Consider the following 18,140-nt stretch of genomic DNA (forward strand, 5'->3'; position numbering starts at 1 on the left):
CCCCTATTTGGATGCCCTTGATTTCCTTCTCTTGTCTGATTGCTGTGGCTAGGACTTCCAGCACTATGTTGAATAGAAGTGGTGACAGAGGGCAACCTTGTCTGGTTCCAGTTCAAAGCGGGAATGCTTTCAATTTTTCCCCATTCAGTAGGATGTTAGCTGTGGGTTTGTCATATATGACTTTAATCATTTTTTGGTAAGCCACTTCTATGCCTATTTTGTTAAGCATTGATATCATAAAAGGGTGCAGAATTTTGTTGAATGCTTTTTCTGCGTCTATTGAGAGGATCATATGGTCTTTGTTTGTGGTTCTATTTATGTGGTGAATTACATTTATAGATTTGTTTATGTTGAACCATCCCTCCATCTATGGAATTAAACCCGCTTGGTCATGATACATTATTTCTTTGGTAAGCACCTGAATTTGGTTTGCTAGGATTTGGTTGAGAATGTTTTCATCTATAGTCATAAGGGATATTGGTCTGTAGTTTTCTTTTCTTTTCTTTTTTTTTTTGCAGCCTTTCCTGGTTTTGGTATCAGAGTGATGTTTTTATAAAATGTGTTGGGGAGGATGCCTTCCTTCTTGATGTTGTGGAATAATTTCTGCAGGATAGGCATCAGTTCTTCTTTGTAGGTCTGGTAAAATTTGAGCGTGAAACCATCTGGTCTGGGTTTTCTTTTTAGGAAGGTTTTTTATTCTTGTTTCAATTTTGGTACTTGATATTGGTCTGTTCAGGAATTCTATTTCTTCCTGATTGAGCCTAGGGAGGCTGTGTGTTTCTAAGAATTTGTCCATTTCCTTCATATTTTCAAGTTTATGTGCATAGAGGTTTTTATAGTATTCATTGATAATATTTTGTATTTCTGTGGTATCAGTTGTAATTTCTCCTTTTTCATTACTGATGGAACTTATTAGAGTCCTTTCTTTTCTGCTTCTCCTTATCTGGCAAGAGGCATGTCAATTTTGTTTATTTCTTCAAAGAACCCACTTTTTGTTTTATTAATCTCCCATATAGTCTTCCTATTATCAGTTTCATTTAGTTGTGCTCTGATCTTTGTTATTTCTTTTTTTCCGCTGGGTTTGAGGTTGGTTTGTTCATCCTTCTCCATTTCTTTGAGACGATTCATTATATTGTGATTTGTGATCTTTCTGTCTTTTGGATGTCAGTATTTATGGATATGAATTTTGCTCTCAGGACTGGTTTAGCTGAGTCCCACAGATTTTGATTACTTGTGTCTCCTTTATCATTTAGTTCAACGAGTCTTTTGATTTACATCTTAATTTCCTCCTTACCCCAATAATTGTTCAGCAGAAGGTTGTTTAATTTCCATGACTTTGTGTAGAGATGAGAGTTTTTATTAGAGTTGATTTCTAATTTTATTCTACTGTGGTCTGAGAAGATACATGATATAATTTCTATTTTTTTTTTTTAATTTGTTGAGACATGTTTTGTGGCCTGAGACATGATCAACTTTACACAATGTCTCATGAGCTGATGAGAAAAATGTATATTCAGTGGTTTTGGGGTAGAATGTTCTGTAAATGTAGGCCATCCATGCCCATTTGTTCTAGATTTCTGTTCAAGCTCATTGCTTCTTTATTTATTTTCTGTTTGGGGGCTCTGTCCTATTCTGTCAGAGGGGTGCTGAAGTCCCTCGATATTATAGTGTTGCTGTTTTTTATTTGGTTTATATCATGTAGGATTTGCTTTATGAATCTGGGTGCACCTGAGTTAGATGCATAAATATTTAGAATTGTTACGTCTTCTTGTTGAATTGTACCCTTCACCATTATATAGTGACCATCTTTGTCTTTCGTTACTTTTTTTGATTGAAGACTTGGTTATCTGAGATCAGAACTGCCATGCCAGCTTTCTTTTGGCTTCTGTTTGCATGAAGTATTTTTTTTTCCAATCCTTCACCTTGAGTCTGAATGCATTCTTGTGGGTTAGATGTGTTTCCTGAAGACCGCAGATACTCGGCTTGTGTATACTTATCCATTTGGCCGGCCTGTGTCTATTTAGTGGGCACTTTAAGCCATTCACATTATTGAAAGAATTGATAAGTAAGGCAGATTTCTGTTCATCCTGTTGAGTTGAACTTTGTTGCTTTTTCTCTCTTGAGTCATTGTGGTATCTGGCCTTTGACCTTCAGCTTTTAGATGATTTTACACTGGTGAGTGTCTATTGTGCTGATCTGTGTATAACAGTGATCTGAGTACTTCCTGGAGGGCAGGTCCTGTCCTGATGAATTCCCTCAGTCTTTGCTTTTTTGAGAAGATCTTTGTATAAGAAACTTAGTTTTGCTGGGTACGAGATTCTAGGCTGGACATTATTCTGTTTGAGAAGACTGAGAATGGGGCTCCAGTTTCTTCTGGCTTCAGTTGAGAAGTCTAAAGTTAGTCTGATGGGTTTTCCTTTGTAGATTACCTGCTTCTTTTGTCTTACAGTTCATAGAAGGGCCTCTTTCATTTTTATTTTGCCCAGTCTGATGACTATGTGTCATGGTGTCTTCCTGTTTGCAATGAATCTCCCAGGAGTCCTTTGAGCTTCTTGTACCTGGATATCCAGATTTTTAGCAAGGCCAGGGAAATTTTCCACCATTATATCCTTAAATAGTTTATTCAACCCTTGTGTATTTTCTTCTTCACCCTCAGAGATGCCTATAATTCTCACAGTAGTCTTCTTCACATAATCCCACATTTCTTGTAGGCTTTGCTCTTTTCTTTTACTTCTCTGCTCTATCTCTGCAACTGACTTAGTTGAAAGGTATTATCTTCAATCCCTGAGATTCTTTCTTCTGTTTGACCTACCCTATTCTTGAAGCTTTCCACTATGTTTTGTAATTCCTTTAATAAATTCTTCATTTCCAAAAGTTCTGTTTCATTTTTCTTTAATATTTCAAATTCTTTAGTGAATTTTTCTTCCAAGTCCTGGATTGCATATGTGTGTGTGTGTGTGTGTGTGTGTGTGTGTGTGTGTGTGCGCGCGCGCGTGCGCGCGCACGCGCACAAGTGTGATTTCTTTGTGTCAGGTACCCATTTTCTCTTGCATATCCTTGAGTTTTCTTAAAATCCATGTTTGAAATTTTTCTTCTATCATTTTAGTGTTCTGAGTTTGGTTGATACCCATTGCTAGAGAGCTGGTGTTCCCCTTTGGGTGTGTGCTTTCAATTTGATTCTTCACACTTCCAGAGTTTTTTCACTGATTCCTTCCCATCTGGAGTAGCTGTTGCTTCTTACCTTTAAGATTTTCATTTAGACAATGATAAGCCCAGTTTAGTCTCTGAGTCAGTAGAAGGTCTTTGTGGGTCAGATTCGACCACACCATGTATCATACCTAAGTAAATGAAGTACAAGGGTGTGCAAATTGACCTCCCTGTTAGTAGGTGGTGCTTGCTGGGAGGAGTAGGCTGCAGTGTTGTTTTGGGGTCCTGCAACCAGCTCTCATTCCTCTGGAGAGGCACCCTAGTGCCTCAGGTAGTGTGTGGGGCCTTGGGACTTCCAGGTGTGTCCTTATTCTCCACCTCAGTGGGAGCAGGTGGAGGAGTGAGGCTGGGTGGGGCTGGGTTGGGTGAGCCTGCCCTCAAACTCCACAAATGCTGTTAGCAGGGGTCAAAGGTCTGCTCTCTAATTCTGGGCAAACCTGCCAAGGAGAGGCTGAAATGGCCCCACTGAGCCCAAAAGTCCGGTGTGGAGGTGGTGCTGTCTGAGATCTGCAGTCTGGAGCAGGCCTTGCTCCTTTCCAACTTCTCCTACTCTGCGGTTTCTCCTGGGCCTCAGCCAGCAGACAGGACCTCAAGGCAGTGGAGCTCCCCCAACTGTGATGCAAGCTGGGAAGTTCCCTGCCCAGGATCACAGCCAGAGCTGGGACCACGGCCCTCCTATGGGAGGAGGCTTGCCCCTTGAACATGCTGCAGCCAGGACCCACTCTGATCTGCCCCTGAAGGCATACACACCTCAGTAGGCTCGTTTACAAATATCTCTTCTGTTCCTCTGGGCAATTCGATCGAGACCTGGGTGTATGGGATCTGGCCTGCAGTCCTGCCATCTGGGCCCTGGAAATTAATCCCTATCCCTGCCAAGGAGAAGAGTGCTAGTCTCAAGTCACCCACGGTGTGCCCAAGCTGGATCAATGTCTCTCCACCTTACGATTTGCCCTGCTCTCCTGGAAACACCAGGCAAGCAGCCCCTGGGAGGGCTGGCGGGTAGGGAGCTCACAGTCCAAGTATCCCTCAGTCTGCTGCAGGGCCCCAGAAGGAAAGGTCCTGTTCCCTGCAGATGCCTCTGGGTGGTGGCTAAATTGTCTCTCTTGGCAGTGGCGGGTAGGGAAGATGAAGGGGAGAATGAAGCAATATGGCGCCTGCTGATCGGCTGGCTGTGTCCTGTGGGACAGGAGGTGCCCTGTCAGCAAGAGGCTCACCTCTCACTGGCAGCAGCCATCTCTGAGCTGGTGTTGGCAGGTCTCTTCAGCAGCTCAGGAGCCCACCGCAGTCTGAGAAGCAGTGGGGGGGAGGGGGCGGAAATTTAACCGTTCCACCTACCCTTGTCCCTGGTTTCCAACCCTCTAGGGGTTTAGACCCTGCCAATGCTTTTCTCCTTCCAGTTCTGTTCCGCAACGTCTTCCTGAGGAGTCTCCTGTAGTTTCAGGCACCTTCCTTCTGACCCTCATCCGATTTATGTTTTTCTGCCTGTTTGTTTTTTTCACTTTCATCTAAAATCTCTCTCTCTTGCAGAGACACTCTGGCTGGTGGTTTTCTCTTCCACCATCTTGCCCCCACTCTCTGTCTATATGAAAACATTTTTTAAAATCCATAAAATGAAGCATGTCAGAACAAAGACTCAAATGCATTATTTTTCTTTTTTAAAATTTAGGGCCTTGTAGGAGAGCCGTGCAATCTATTAAGCATTTTATCTCAATCTTCATACTATCACTTTAAGGCAAGTTTCCCAATCCTTAGATACTTATCTAAAATAATACATCTATAAAAATGAGCCAGGCAATATACTACAGAAAAAGTCACTCTATCAGGATTTGAGTGCCAGATCTGCCACTGACTGGTTCACTTAGACAAGCCATATATATCTGAAGGCAGCGGTCCCCAACCTTTTTGGCACCAGGGACTGGTTTTATGGAAGACAATTTTTCCATGGATGGGGAAGGAGTGGGGGGAGGAGCTCAGGCAGTGATGTGAGTGATGGAGAGCAGCTGTAGCGGCTCTATAAACAGATTAAGCTTCACTCACTTGCCCACCGCCCACCTCCTGCTGTGTGGCCCGGTTCCCAAGTTTCATGGGAGACAACTTTTCCATGGACTGGGGAAGGAGTGCTGGTGTGGCAGTGGTAGAGCTCAGGCGGTGATGTGCGGCCTGGTTCCTAACAGGCCACAGACACCAGTCCCTGGCTGCGGCCTAGGGGTTGAGGACTGCAGCCCTAAGGAACTCAGTTTTCACATTTGTATCATGGTGACAATGCTTGTCCTCATCTACTGCAGGTCATCAAGAGAACAGACATGAATATAAATGCTTTAGGACGTTAGAAGTGATGGACAGATGTCTAATACAGTAAGTGATGTGGTGGGGGTTCCTGTCAAGGGTTTCTGGAGAGATTTGCTGTAAGCTTTTGGAAGAAGGCAAGACAGCAGGGGACAGCTGTACAGTGGCCTCGCACACAGGTCCAGAGCATCCAGGAACTGGGAAGGCCCAAGGAAAAGCTGCCTACTCAACAAGGTGACAGCCAGGCCCAATTCCAAACTGCCCTCCATTCTGCTCCCTTTTGTTGCATTACTCCATAAAGAAACCCTGTGTACCAAGGATTCTTTAACTTGGCTTACCAGGGGTCTTTTCCCTAAGAGTTGATAGCTAATTTGATTGAAAAGTTTTCTTTAGCATCCAAACCAGCGATCTTCAAGTTGGGTTTATGGGGTTTGGGAGTCTTGTTTGGAGGGAGGAATACTCCTGTGGAATCTATTTACAAATCATCAATTAACCCCTCCCCAAAAGTATCTCCTTCAAAACACCTAAAGTCCTGTTGGTTCTTTCTAGCCATATTCTTTTTTCCCTTTTCAAATTCATCCTTTGCCCACATTACAAAACAAAAGCAAACATCTTACTTCTCAGCAATCTGCTTATGGTTCAGTGCCTTGGGGTGTAAAACTCTCCAGGACCCCAAGCAGACGGCTGTTTTGAAATACCCACAGGATTACAGATGTTGAGAAGGTGAAAGACTTTCATGACTGAGAAACAAATGCTTTCAGGAGTCAGGGAAAAGTTTCCATTTCTTTGCTCAGAACAACATTGGAGGAGGACCTAATCAAGTTGTCAGGCAATAGAACACTGAAAATTGTTTTTGTAATCAGTCTCTAGATAACTTTTGGCATATAACTCAGGAGTTTAAAAAATAGAATGGAATTATACTGACTTCATTTCCATATATTTATTCATGTGGCAAGATTTAAGCACTTCCATTTAAAAAGAAGCACTTGATTTGATTATGAAGTTTATCTTATTCTAGCAATAAGTAACATTTACTTATTCATAAATGAACTAATTTTAAGCCCCATACATCTCATTACCAGATGACTTTCTCATAAAATTTCACCTATGCTTAATCAATAGTCATCAAAAATTTAACATATGTGTTGTTCTGATCAATTGTGCACTAGTGAAAATCATAACAATTCAAAAGAAATTTTATTCAATATTTAGAGCCTTACTGTCACAAGAACTTTTAAGAAAAATAGATGTAGGAATACTGAGTGTGTGTGTATATATCACAAAAGTATGACACAGTAATAAATGAAAGACTTGCAAATGTAAGAATGTTACACTGGGATTTAGTTTTATAGAAGAAGAAGAATAAATGAGTTCTTGAGGAAAAAGATCCATGTGAAATTTCTGACACTTCTAGAAGAGCTTATACATGTGTTTCTTAAATGAATGATGAAGGGTATCAAATCACTTTGGTATTTAATTTAGGTTCCATCGGGTGCATTTAAAACAGTGATTTTTAAAAATTAATATTTATAATATCAGAAATGTCATCTGCAACTAATCAAAATTATGAGGAAAAATTTTAGATATTAACTTTAAAAACATATGAAGAAAGCAAATCATTTTTCAAAATCTTTTTAGAGCATACTCAAAGAAAAATATTCAGAAATACTGAAATACCTGTAAGCAGAGAGCCTGTGTTAATCATATAAATTTTGACTTCTAATAGAAAGACAAAGACAGGATTATTTCATTAAAGTACAAAAGCTGTCTCAAGCATCCCCTACAAGTTGCCAAATCTGGAATTCTGAACATAGTAAATGTCCAGTAAACAACACACTAGCTCACTGACAAAGTATTTTGATGATTCAACTGATATCTATTAATAGCTTATATAATGTACCATATTACTTAAAAATTCTAAGGAGATATTCTTTAAACTTTTAGCCAAATATCAATCAAAATTATGTTACTGAAATGATGTCCTGGACTAGGTAATAAGTATGCTAAATTTTATTCCCTAATTCTTTTCTGGACATCCATTTATTCTGTTACTACAGTATGCCAGGTATGATGCCGGGCCCAGGAAGTCCAGATGATGAACAAAATATATTCTTTATATTTCAAAGGAGTGCCCAGGAGGAGGCCAAGCTGTACTCTGGCATAAGTACTACGATAGGTATGCAAAGTTCAGAGGCAGCACAGAAGACGGAGTGAGGAGCTGTGGGGTGGGGCAGGCAGAGGTCAGAAATGGTCTTTCAGAAAAGGTATGTTCAACTGAGTCTTGAAAATGGGCATGTGTTTGTCAAGAGGGTTTCAAATAAAGAGAAGCAACTAAGCTATGGAGTGAAGCCATCCGGCTACCTAGAACCTTCCTCCCTGTACTGTAAGTAGTTTAGGATGGCTGGTGGAGGGGGCATGACTATGTACACTGTGTTCACAGCACATGCACTGGGGGCGTAGAAATGACAGAGTGGCAAGAGACGAAGCAGAAGCCAGACAAAGGAAGACTTTATTATATGGCACACCAAGGTGTTTGGACTTGATCCTGTAGCAAAGGCAGCCATTAAAGGGTTCTTAAACCAGGCAGTGATGCAGATTTGCCTTTTAGAAAGATTACTTCCCTGCAGTGTGGGCAAGGAATTTGAGGGCTGCGGGTAGAATATGAGCAAGGCTACAAAATAATTATCAGTAGTGCTCCTGGAAGACTCCTGGCAGTAGAGGGCTGTACAGGAGGGGTGTTGGTGGGAGGAACCTTAGCATATAGCCTCTAGACAAGTTGGTTGCCAGCCCTATAAGCAGGAGTGTAGGGGGGAAGGAAGCAAGGAGAAGCCCAGAATGAGTTCTAGGTTTTTTGAGGTATATAATTGGGTAAATAGTATTGCAGTTGGCCAAAATATGGAATCTAAAGGTGAATGTCAAGTTTTGAGGAAAAGAAAGTATCTTCGGGCCACTAATTCCACGCCCTCATTTGTTCTGTGAGGTAGGTAGCATGAATATTATTATCCCCATTTTATGCTCAGTGGGGTAATATTATTAGCTCACTATCACATGCAACAGTTTTGGGAAGCTTACTACATACCAGGCTTAAAAGCAGTTAACCAAGGGAGATACAGTCCTTGCTTTCACAAAACTTATATTCTGGTGGGGCTGGGGGGAATAGAACATAACAAAGCAAGCAAATAACAAACTAAGGTATGAAAGACCATGATGGGGACATGAATGAGGGGTATGGGTACTTTATCTAAGGTAGTCAGGGAAGGTGTCTCTGAGATCACATTTGAGCTGACACTTCACTGCGGAGAAGGAAGTAGTCATGCAAGTTTGTAAGAGTTGAGCATTCCAGGCAGAGAGGAAAGCAATTGAGAAGCCCCTGAGGTAAGAAGGAGCTTGATTTATCACTGAGAGAGGAATTCCAAATACCAAAGCAACTGCAGAGCAAGAGGAAGTCCAGATTACAAGGGCATTCCTGGGAGGGCGAAGGTCAAAGACTCTGGCACCTTAGGGCATCACTGGCATAGCATAAACTCTTTGGGGATAGCCTAGGAACCAGATCACCATGCACAACACTTTGCCTCTGAGAAACTGCATTGTGATTGAAAGAAATCAAATATTTCCCCCCAAAATATACTTCTTTGACGGTATTTTGAGATGGCTGTTCAGAGAGCTTGCAAACAGAAGTAGCCCTGCAAAGCTGTCTTTTGTAGGGGGAGATTTGCATCTTTAGAGAAAATCTGCATTGATCCAGCAAGGCTTTCTCGGAGGCCCTCCCTGGTCTGAATCTAAGAAAGAGTAACTGAGAGTCTGACACCTTTTAAGTTCTGAAAGAAACATTCACAATCTATTCTCTCTGAGGGCTGCTACCTGTGAGGTTTCATGTAACTCAACCACCTTTACTAGCCAAGCCTCCTCTTTTCTTCCCCCATAACCTGTCTTGCCACCACAACCTGATTTATCACCAGGACCTGTTTTTGGCGAGGCTCCAGCCCCCATTTTTCTTTATGTAACCTCAAGATGGTATAAAAGCATTAACCATCTGGCCAATTCTTTGAGTCTTTTTTTACATTTTGTATGATTCTCATGCATACGTGTGCACATAATAAAATTTGTAAGGCCTTTTTTTTTCCTGTTAAGCTGTGTATTATCAGTTTACTTTATAGAATCAATTATCAGAATTTCAGGGGAAAAATTTAAACTTCCCTACATGATCCACAAATGCTTTTGAAAGGCAAGTCATTATTCAGTTGAGGACTGCCTATTTTGGCATTGAAATAGGGCCAAGAACATACTCATTTAGTTTTGCCTAGAGAGATGAACTTAAAAATCTTTAGCTGAACAGAATTCATCTTGAATTTATCCCCTCAGAGCAAGAAACAACCTGCAGTTCAGTGGCTGATGGCTTAGTCATGCCATGCCATGATGTGTGGAAGTGGCATGGAAGCAGAGCCTCCCCTTGCCATCCTCAAGGCTGTTACAGGGATTAGAGAGGCAACATTAACCCACAGGAAGCCCCAGTAGCTTGGCAGGATGGGGCAAGGAGAAATGGTACCCCTTGCCAAGCTGGGTTCCTGTCCACACAAAACCGAAAAGCCACAGAGGGATTGGATGTTGGGGTTGCCCACTGGCCCTGACATAGGCCATCCTAGGAAAGTTGTCCAGTCAGCCCTCTGGAACACACTGCCCATGCCTCCTATCCTGTGGTCATTTTTCCACTGATGCTTTAAGGGCTACCAATTCTTTTGCCAACAGTCTTTCAACAGTCTTTCTCCACTGAGCCACATGGCTTCAACTTCTACTTGCTGGGGATGATATAGATCAACCCTCTGACCCTCTCTGAAAAGATCCCACTTTATAGCCCCCTTTCTCAGATGCACCTGCTTGGTGTATCAAAATAGTATCTGTATTTAAAGTTTGCCAGTATGGCCCAAATAAATTGCAAGAGAATTAAATTATTCCTGAATTATGAAGCCCCTTTCAGAATATCAGACTGAGAAGTTATATTAATATATTATATTCACTTATTTTAAAGATGGCTCCAAATATTATGAAACACCTCCTTTGGAATGAGCTAGAAACTTCTGGCACATTCTGGTCGGCAGACTCATCCCATGTCTGAGCTCATTTCAAACCACACTCCTCTTCTTCCCCTTACTTTAGTCCACTGGCCAACTTTTTGTTCCTAAAGTCACCATTCAGCCTCTAGCCAGAAGAATTTTGAATATGCTTTCACAGAGCCTGTTCCTCTCCTTTCTAACAACTTTCACAATGGCAATTTTTCATTTCTTCTCAGTGACTGATTCCCCTGTCTCCCCTAGTGAAGACCCAGACCTCCATGAGGGCAGGGACCACAGACATTTTTACTTACTGTTGTTGCATCCCCAGAACCTAGCACAGTACCTGGCACAAAGTAGGTGCTTAATAAATAGCTGCTGAAAAAATACTATGAAGTATATTAAATGATGGTAACGTTTAGCTTCTGAGAGAGGATCAGCCTAAAATCATTCAAATCAAGGCTGAGGAAAGTTAAGGCTTAGCTATTCTGTTTTTGGTAAAAAGATACAGGAAAATTTTTGTGATTATTTGGGTGATGAACTTACTTTGGATACAATTCTAAAAAGTTTAACAAGTTAACAATATTCATTTGGATATGTATGGAGATGACCAATTTTAAAACATCTTTTTTTTTAATAGAATAAGAATTGATTTTTGAAAAGGCTCACCCATGTCAGGCCAAATTAAAGAAAAGCTACCACTCGCTTTATCAGGTATAGTATTAAGCACTTTATGTACTTTTTTTCATTTAATCCTCATATCTGATTATTACTTCAGTTTACAGATAAGAAAATTGAGAGAGACGTAGGTTGCCACTTGAATACTAAGTGGCAGAGCCAGGATTCATATCCATGTCGTTCCAAGCCATGTTTTTAATGTAAGTTGTGTTTTAAAGCTAGGAAATAAATGCTGACATTACGTAATAATGTGTTTCTCTCTGCCAATCAAACACCCCATCTTTCTTCCAAAACATGGTCCAACACAGCAGACTTCCTATCAATTGCAGCAAATGATCAAGTATTTAAAATAGGATTTGGCGGTCAATGATGTGATAGCAGAGAAACTAGACAATTCAAGTTAAAGGAATAAGCAAGAATATAAACTGGCATTTACTGAAATTTTGTTTTATGTCAGATTCTATATTAGATGCTTTAATATATAATACTTCTTTTAATCCTAAAAATCCTATGAGATAGTTAACATCAGTCAAGAAAAAAGAGGTTTAGAATAGTTGTGGTATTTGTATATTCCCAAATCAATTTCCCTCTTTTCTTTATGCATGTGAAACTTCCCCCACTCCTTTTTTTTCAGTTGGGAATCACACTGTCTGGAATAAGGACAATATTTCCCAGGATCTATTCCAGCTAGGTGAGGTTATACCACTAAGTTCTGGGCAATGAGATATAATAAAAAGTATATGATGGTATCCAGGATGTTGTCCTTAAGAGACCCTGGGCTCTTGCCTTTTCCCTCCTCCTTTTTTGCCTTCTTTCCTCCTTTCCACTAATTGTAACTTGGACGTGATGGCTGAAGCTCCACCCTGGATCATGAGGTTGAGGGCCTCATCTTATATGTGGTAGATCCAAAAGGTGGAATCAGCCTAGTTTTCAGAAAACTGTAGAACTATCACACCAGCTCTGGATTGTCTAGGAATTTTTTTTTAACGTGAAAGAGAAATAAACAGCACTTTAATTAAGCCATTGTTCTTTCAGTCTCTGTAACTGGTAGCTAATCTTAATTAATCCAGCAACTCATAAAAAGCAACGGTAGAGTTCAAACTCAGGCCCATCAGTCTGCAAATTTCATGCTCTTAGATAAAAGCCTGAAGAACTCTTGCTCATAATTTGCAATAGATTTTGAAAAAAAAAAGTGTTTCAAAATGCTGAAAATGAACTTCACAGAAGAAAATAAGGAAGGTTCAAAATGCTCTCAAATCTGCATACCTAAGAAAGAATCAAAGGAATATGCTACTGAAGAATTTGGTCTTTATTAGAGAAGAACAGAGGAAGATCTCAGTCACCTGCATGGAGCTAGAAACAGAAAAGAAATGGAAACTGTGCCCTGGCAGCTTCTGTGAAAGATGCTGGACTGTTAGTGGAAGGGTGGGCATGGCAGAATGAAGCCACGGAAATGGCCACAGGATGATATGGATGAAAAGAAAGAATTTAAAGGGACTCTAAATTCAAAGCAGTAGATGAAGTTCAAACATACACAGGCTGAAAAGGAACAAGCAGAATCATGTGACCCATATCAAAAACAGCATAAAGGTCAAAGAGACAAAAAGGAAAGGTCAAGGTTGAAGCCCTGACAACTCATTTTTATTCATTTCCTTTACTCGGGTTCACAGGAGCATTAAAGGAGTAAATTTAAATTGTGTTGCAATTGAGTAGAATCCTAAATGAAGGCAAGTCATAGAACAGGGAGTTTATTATTACCCTTTGTTCAATTTCTAAATGAACAACAGTGATAAGAACTTAGGAGAGAGATCAGTGATTGCAGTTAGGCCTGAATTTATTTAACACATTGTCACACCAGGAAAAAAAATTTTTCCCTGGGGCCATGGTGTTTTATTAAAACAAAACGATCCTTTCTAATTTGTTATTTGTTATTGTTTTCTGTGCACAAGTTATATGCAACACAATCCACGTTTTTAAACCATCAATATTAACTGTAACAATAAGAACATCAACAAGTAAGATTTTCACAAACCCACTGCAGGGTTTTGCTTCATGAGGTCCTGGGCTCAAGACTGGCCTGAGTTAAATACAATTTACATAGCAGTCAATGTGTTAAGATCAATCTGAAATAGAAAAATAGGTTATTATGCTGCTAAAGGCATTATTTTAAATACCACAGAATATAAGTCATAATAAAGGCATGTAGGTAGTTTAGAAAATACAAATGGGAAATAAAATGAAAGTAGGCAACACCAATAAATCTAAAGGCAGCTATATGAAAACAGACATGAAACAAATTAGAAGGCATTTTACAATTGGTTAAATAAAATCTCCACTATAATTGGGCCTCCCAAATTCCTTTTGAATGGTCACAGGTCTAAATTGTTTGCTGGTGCACCCAGTACTCTGGGAGTAAGGACAGCAGTGAGGGAAATGCTATACACAAGGCAACGCAAATCATTCCACCAAGTGTGGAGGAATATGATCAAATCAGAATGCATTAGTTTCTGATAATATCGGTGTATGGTAGAAGGACGCTGGAAAGGAAAATAAAAATAAAATTAGAAAATTCAACTTCAGAGATACTAAATGAAAATCAGGGAGTAGATTGAACAGATTATTTTTGTATGGATAGTAAAAAAAATCAAAAAGGAACATAAAATGCTCAGATACTATTGAAATGATCTGAAAACTGAAAAATAAACCTTATTTATAAACAAAGCTGATGAAAGCAAGAATCCTCTAAATCTCACAATATTTTCCCCCTTCAACTTCAGAAAATAAAGCAAAAAAAAAAAAATGACAAATTTTAGGCCACTGCAGGAAAATATCCACATAGATTAGTCTAAAAAAACTTGGAGGAGCTGGCAGTTTTATTGATTAGGGCCCTTTTTTATTTTAACAAAGGTTGGTGTTTTCATTCTGAGGATTCAGAAGATTGAAACAGCAATGGACAATGGTGATAGAGGTAGGGAAAAGGCTTAAAAAACCAAATCTCAACTAGTAAAATGAAATTACTCAAAATGTGAAAATATTCATGTTAGGCTGAACATGTTGGAACACTTTTCCAATCAAAGAAAAACAGAATACATTTCAAGGAACAGTAAACTTATTTCTAACATGCAGATTTAAAAATTTTTTTGTATACTAAGTTTAAGAAAAGTGCCATGACTCAACTATGTGCTTGATGACAACTTTCCCCCAATTTTCTACCTGAACTATGATACCCGTTTTCAGTTTAGCAAAATATCAGACATGTTAGGGCTTATATTCTTAAATCACACAGGCCCAATCACCTGGGCTTTAGCTGTTATTTTATATTTTTTTCATAAAGCTGCTGATTAGCAAAGCCAGAGGCAAAAGAAAGCCATCGAGGCATCCACAGCTCAAAGAGTATTTGCAGTTCTCAGGAGGTATGACCTGTACACATGGAGGGTACTGGAATTAAGTAATTATACTGCAATTTGACTTCTTTTCCATGCTCAGTCCTATACTTAGGTTAACGTTATCGGAACAGTCTGATAAAGATACATACCCATTAATGTCTTAATATACACTGAACAAATTGCTATTTTAATTTGGTTACATATTTAGAATTTAAAATTTTCATACCCATTCTCTTTTTACAGTTGAGTATTTTTTTTTTTTTAAGTTTTTAGGCAAGGTGAATTTATTCAAGGAAGTTCACACACTGGTTTTGTTTTCATATTTGGCTTTGTCCTTTTGGGGGTAGTCTTTCCGACCACTAAGAAAAGTCTTCCACAAATGTCATCTGACTGAAGGCAACCTACGGACTTTGGGAAGTGAGTTGAGGGCACAGATTAATGAGCCAACACTGAGCCTGCTCCCATCTGACCTCTCAGCACCTGCTTGCTCAACTGCAACCCGGGAGGAAGAACCTCTTGAGTCTCCTCCCTAAACGGGGCACTGGCTGCCCCCTTCTCCCTCAAACAAATCAACGCCCAACACTGCCACCAAATTGTAGGCGAACAACGAGTATCCAAGAGCATAAAATGTTTCCTAACAAAAACAGCGCCAGGGCAGGGGGCAGAGAAGAGCGAGCAAGCGTGGACACCCCCGGGGAGTTCCGCTCACCTGGAGCGCGACTCCTGCCTGGGAATGCGGAACCCTTTCCCGCGCGACCCCGAGGATTCACTCAGGCGCCGCGCCGGGACGGCTGGGCAGAGAGGGAGCACCTCGGCGCGGCCGCGCGCCCCTCCTGCCCCGCATGACCCCAGCACACAGGGAGGTCTTCTCAGCTGCTCCGCGCCCCCTCTCCCGGAGGCGACAGGGAGCCGCAAAGCCGCCACCGCCCGCAGCCCGGTTGGCAGGTGAGGCGTGGACAGGTAACCACACCTGCCCGGCCAACCCCACCTGCTGCGTCCCCTTCCCCCGTCCTCCTCCTCCTCCACCTCGGTCGCCTCGCCTCCTCCTCCGCGAGCCGGGGTGTCACGCTCCGACCTACCTGCGCGACCCCGGCGCCGGGCGCGGGCGCTCCCCGCGGCGTGCTCCCGCGCCACTCCGGGCGCGCCGGCGGCGGCCCCGCGCCCGCACTTTCCCGGCTGCCGGCGGCTGCGGGCTCAGCGGGAAGCCCCGGCGCTGCCCTGCCAGCCGCCGCCGACCGGCTCCATTGTGACGCGGCGCGTTCCGCCGGCCAATGGGCGCGCGGCGGCGCGAACCGCTGACTGAGTTCGCGGGTGGGGGAGGAGGGGCCGGGGCGGAGGCAGGGGGTGGGAGCGGCGGCGGAGGAGGAGGAGGAAGAGGAGGAGGAGGCTGCCACCGCGTCGGTAGTTGCTCCTGCTGTGAATTTTTCAGCTTCCCGGGCCCGAGTGTTTGCCCAGCTTTGGAACTGCGGGAGCCGGTGACTCACCTCTCGCTGCTGGAAACAAAGCGCAGCTGCCATCTCCCCGAGCGCGCCATGTGGCCATCCCGGCGCCCTCGCCCAGCCTCGGGTCCGCGGGCGGCAGCGCGCAGCCACGCATCTCACGGGGAAGCTGGAAAGCGCGGCGGCTGTTGTCCAGAGCCCAGAGGGGCTTAGGGCTGCTCCCAGGCGCGCCACGCTAGAGACTTTGGCGGTACTGTGCCTGTGTGTACGGCCCCTGAGTAACTTGTTCTTTAGACTGCTTGCGTTGGGCCCCAAGGGAAGGAACCCACCTCCTACACTCTGAAGTCCCTTTACCTTTCTTTACCTTGCTTGCTTAGAAAGATTGCAGGGCCCAGCCCCTGTGAGGGAGGCTTTACAGTTGTACCAACTAAGCGGCTTAAGTTAGATTCTGACCTCCAACAGCATCCACTTCCCTCAGATGCCCTTATTCTCGGGATAGGGAGGGGAGACCACATGGTCGAGAGGCTGTCCCCATAGACATAACCAATGTTTTATTGCTAATCAACTGCAGGTCCACCCCATATACTGCTCCACCTGCTTCCCTCCCAAGTGGCCCTGCATTTGAAGACCAACAATGTGCCTTACAAAACAAACAAAAAATTAATACAAGCCCAAGAATCTGAGGGACAAATATTTTTATCATCCTCACCCACTCCCCACTCTCACCCTCATCGCAGTTTTAGTTCAGTCTCTGCCCTGGCTATTATGTCCAGCACAGTGATTCAATTAGGCAAGATTTATATCTTTTAGTTGCTATGATGATCACATTTCCATTAAAGAAAGAAAAACAACTTTGTACAGGCACTTCCCAGAGGAATAAAATGAAAACTGTAACAGACTCAGCATTTGGGGTATCTGATCAATTTGTGTAAATGGGAAAATGCACCACTGAATTATATGACACTGAGTTGTGTCCCACAAAGACTGTTCAGATCAGAATACAATTTGAGTCACCCTGAAAGGAAATAAAAACGCTGTCTTTGTGTCAATGCTCTGTTCTTTTCTTGTCCACTCAGAAAGAAGACAGCTGCCATCTCAGAATGGACTGAGTCTTGGAGGAAAAGCTGAAAGAGCATTCCTTCATTTGGTCATTCAACAAGTTTTTGTGAGTTTATATGTGTGAGACACTGAGTATGCACAGACCTACCAGTCTAATTTAGATTTGTTTGATCCTCAAACTGCTTGCCACCTGGAGAGAGAGAAAGAAAATATATAATAATGAAACAAGGAAAAAGTGAGTGCCATAGGAAATACAGATTATAAAGTCATGACATTAAAACTTGAAAATATCCAATTTTGCATCTGTATCTTTGAATGTTTGGAAAAGAATATTCTCCTTCCAAATCCATGAGCAGATAACTCATTTTTCTATTATAGCATTATTACTACCTGTGTGACTTGGGGTAGTTACTTCTTTGGAGTCACTCTTTTCATATACAGAATAAGGATTTATAATTAGATGATCTGTTAAGATTCCAATTCCAGTGATGATAGGAATAAAAAAGTGATTTCGATCCTTGGTAACCCAAGTTACCATTAGCAGGAAATTAGAGTGATCAAGTTCATTCAAACTGTATTAGCTGTGGGTAGATCTCAGATGTGTAGCTTATAAATGTACTTATTATTTTTTCCTAATTCTTGTTAACAAAATTGTTCTTCATGGTAACAACATTTAACTGACACTGGAGAGAGAGGACTTCTGATTTTGAGATATTGCATCCAGGGATTCCTCTCTGGAACATGAGTATCAAATAGATATTTCTCTTGTTCTTCCTTCTAGGACATGTCATATAAGCTCCTGCTTGGATTGCAGTGAAGAGAAAGATAAATAACCTGAAATGCTGTTCTTGGAGAATTTTTTAATACTATGCAGATGATATGGGCCCATAAAGAGAGAGTATTTAGTGACTAGAAAGTTTTGACATCCAAAGGTAGGCCTTGTAATGAGAAATATAAATACTGTTGGAGTTTTTTATACCTGTGCCAAGTTTTCCACTGCATTGTAATCTCTTTGAAAACAGGACCCCACAGAGTCT

The 18,140-nt window shown here is 41.8% G+C and overlaps 1 long non-coding RNA gene across 2 annotated transcripts in view; it reads left to right on the forward strand.

Annotated features, from left to right (window-relative positions):
• Positions 1-17,903, forward strand: part of LOC123635424 — a 37,017-nt gene extending 19,114 nt beyond the window's left edge. Inside the window, exons 1-3 of one of the 2 annotated variants that reach the window (XR_006734123.1) lie at positions 15,983-16,305; positions 17,121-17,338; positions 17,885-17,903. This is a non-coding gene — a long non-coding RNA (uncharacterized LOC123635424). Of the gene's footprint in view, positions 1-15,982; positions 16,306-17,120; positions 17,339-17,884 lie in introns of those variants that run through there. The other variant, XR_006734124.1, reaches the window with a different exon arrangement.
• The last annotated feature ends 237 nt before the right edge of the window (positions 17,904-18,140 follow it).

Source organism: Lemur catta, chromosome 3 (genome assembly GCF_020740605.2).
Source record: "Lemur catta isolate mLemCat1 chromosome 3, mLemCat1.pri, whole genome shotgun sequence".
Lineage (NCBI taxonomy): Eukaryota > Metazoa > Chordata > Mammalia > Primates > Lemuridae > Lemur > Lemur catta.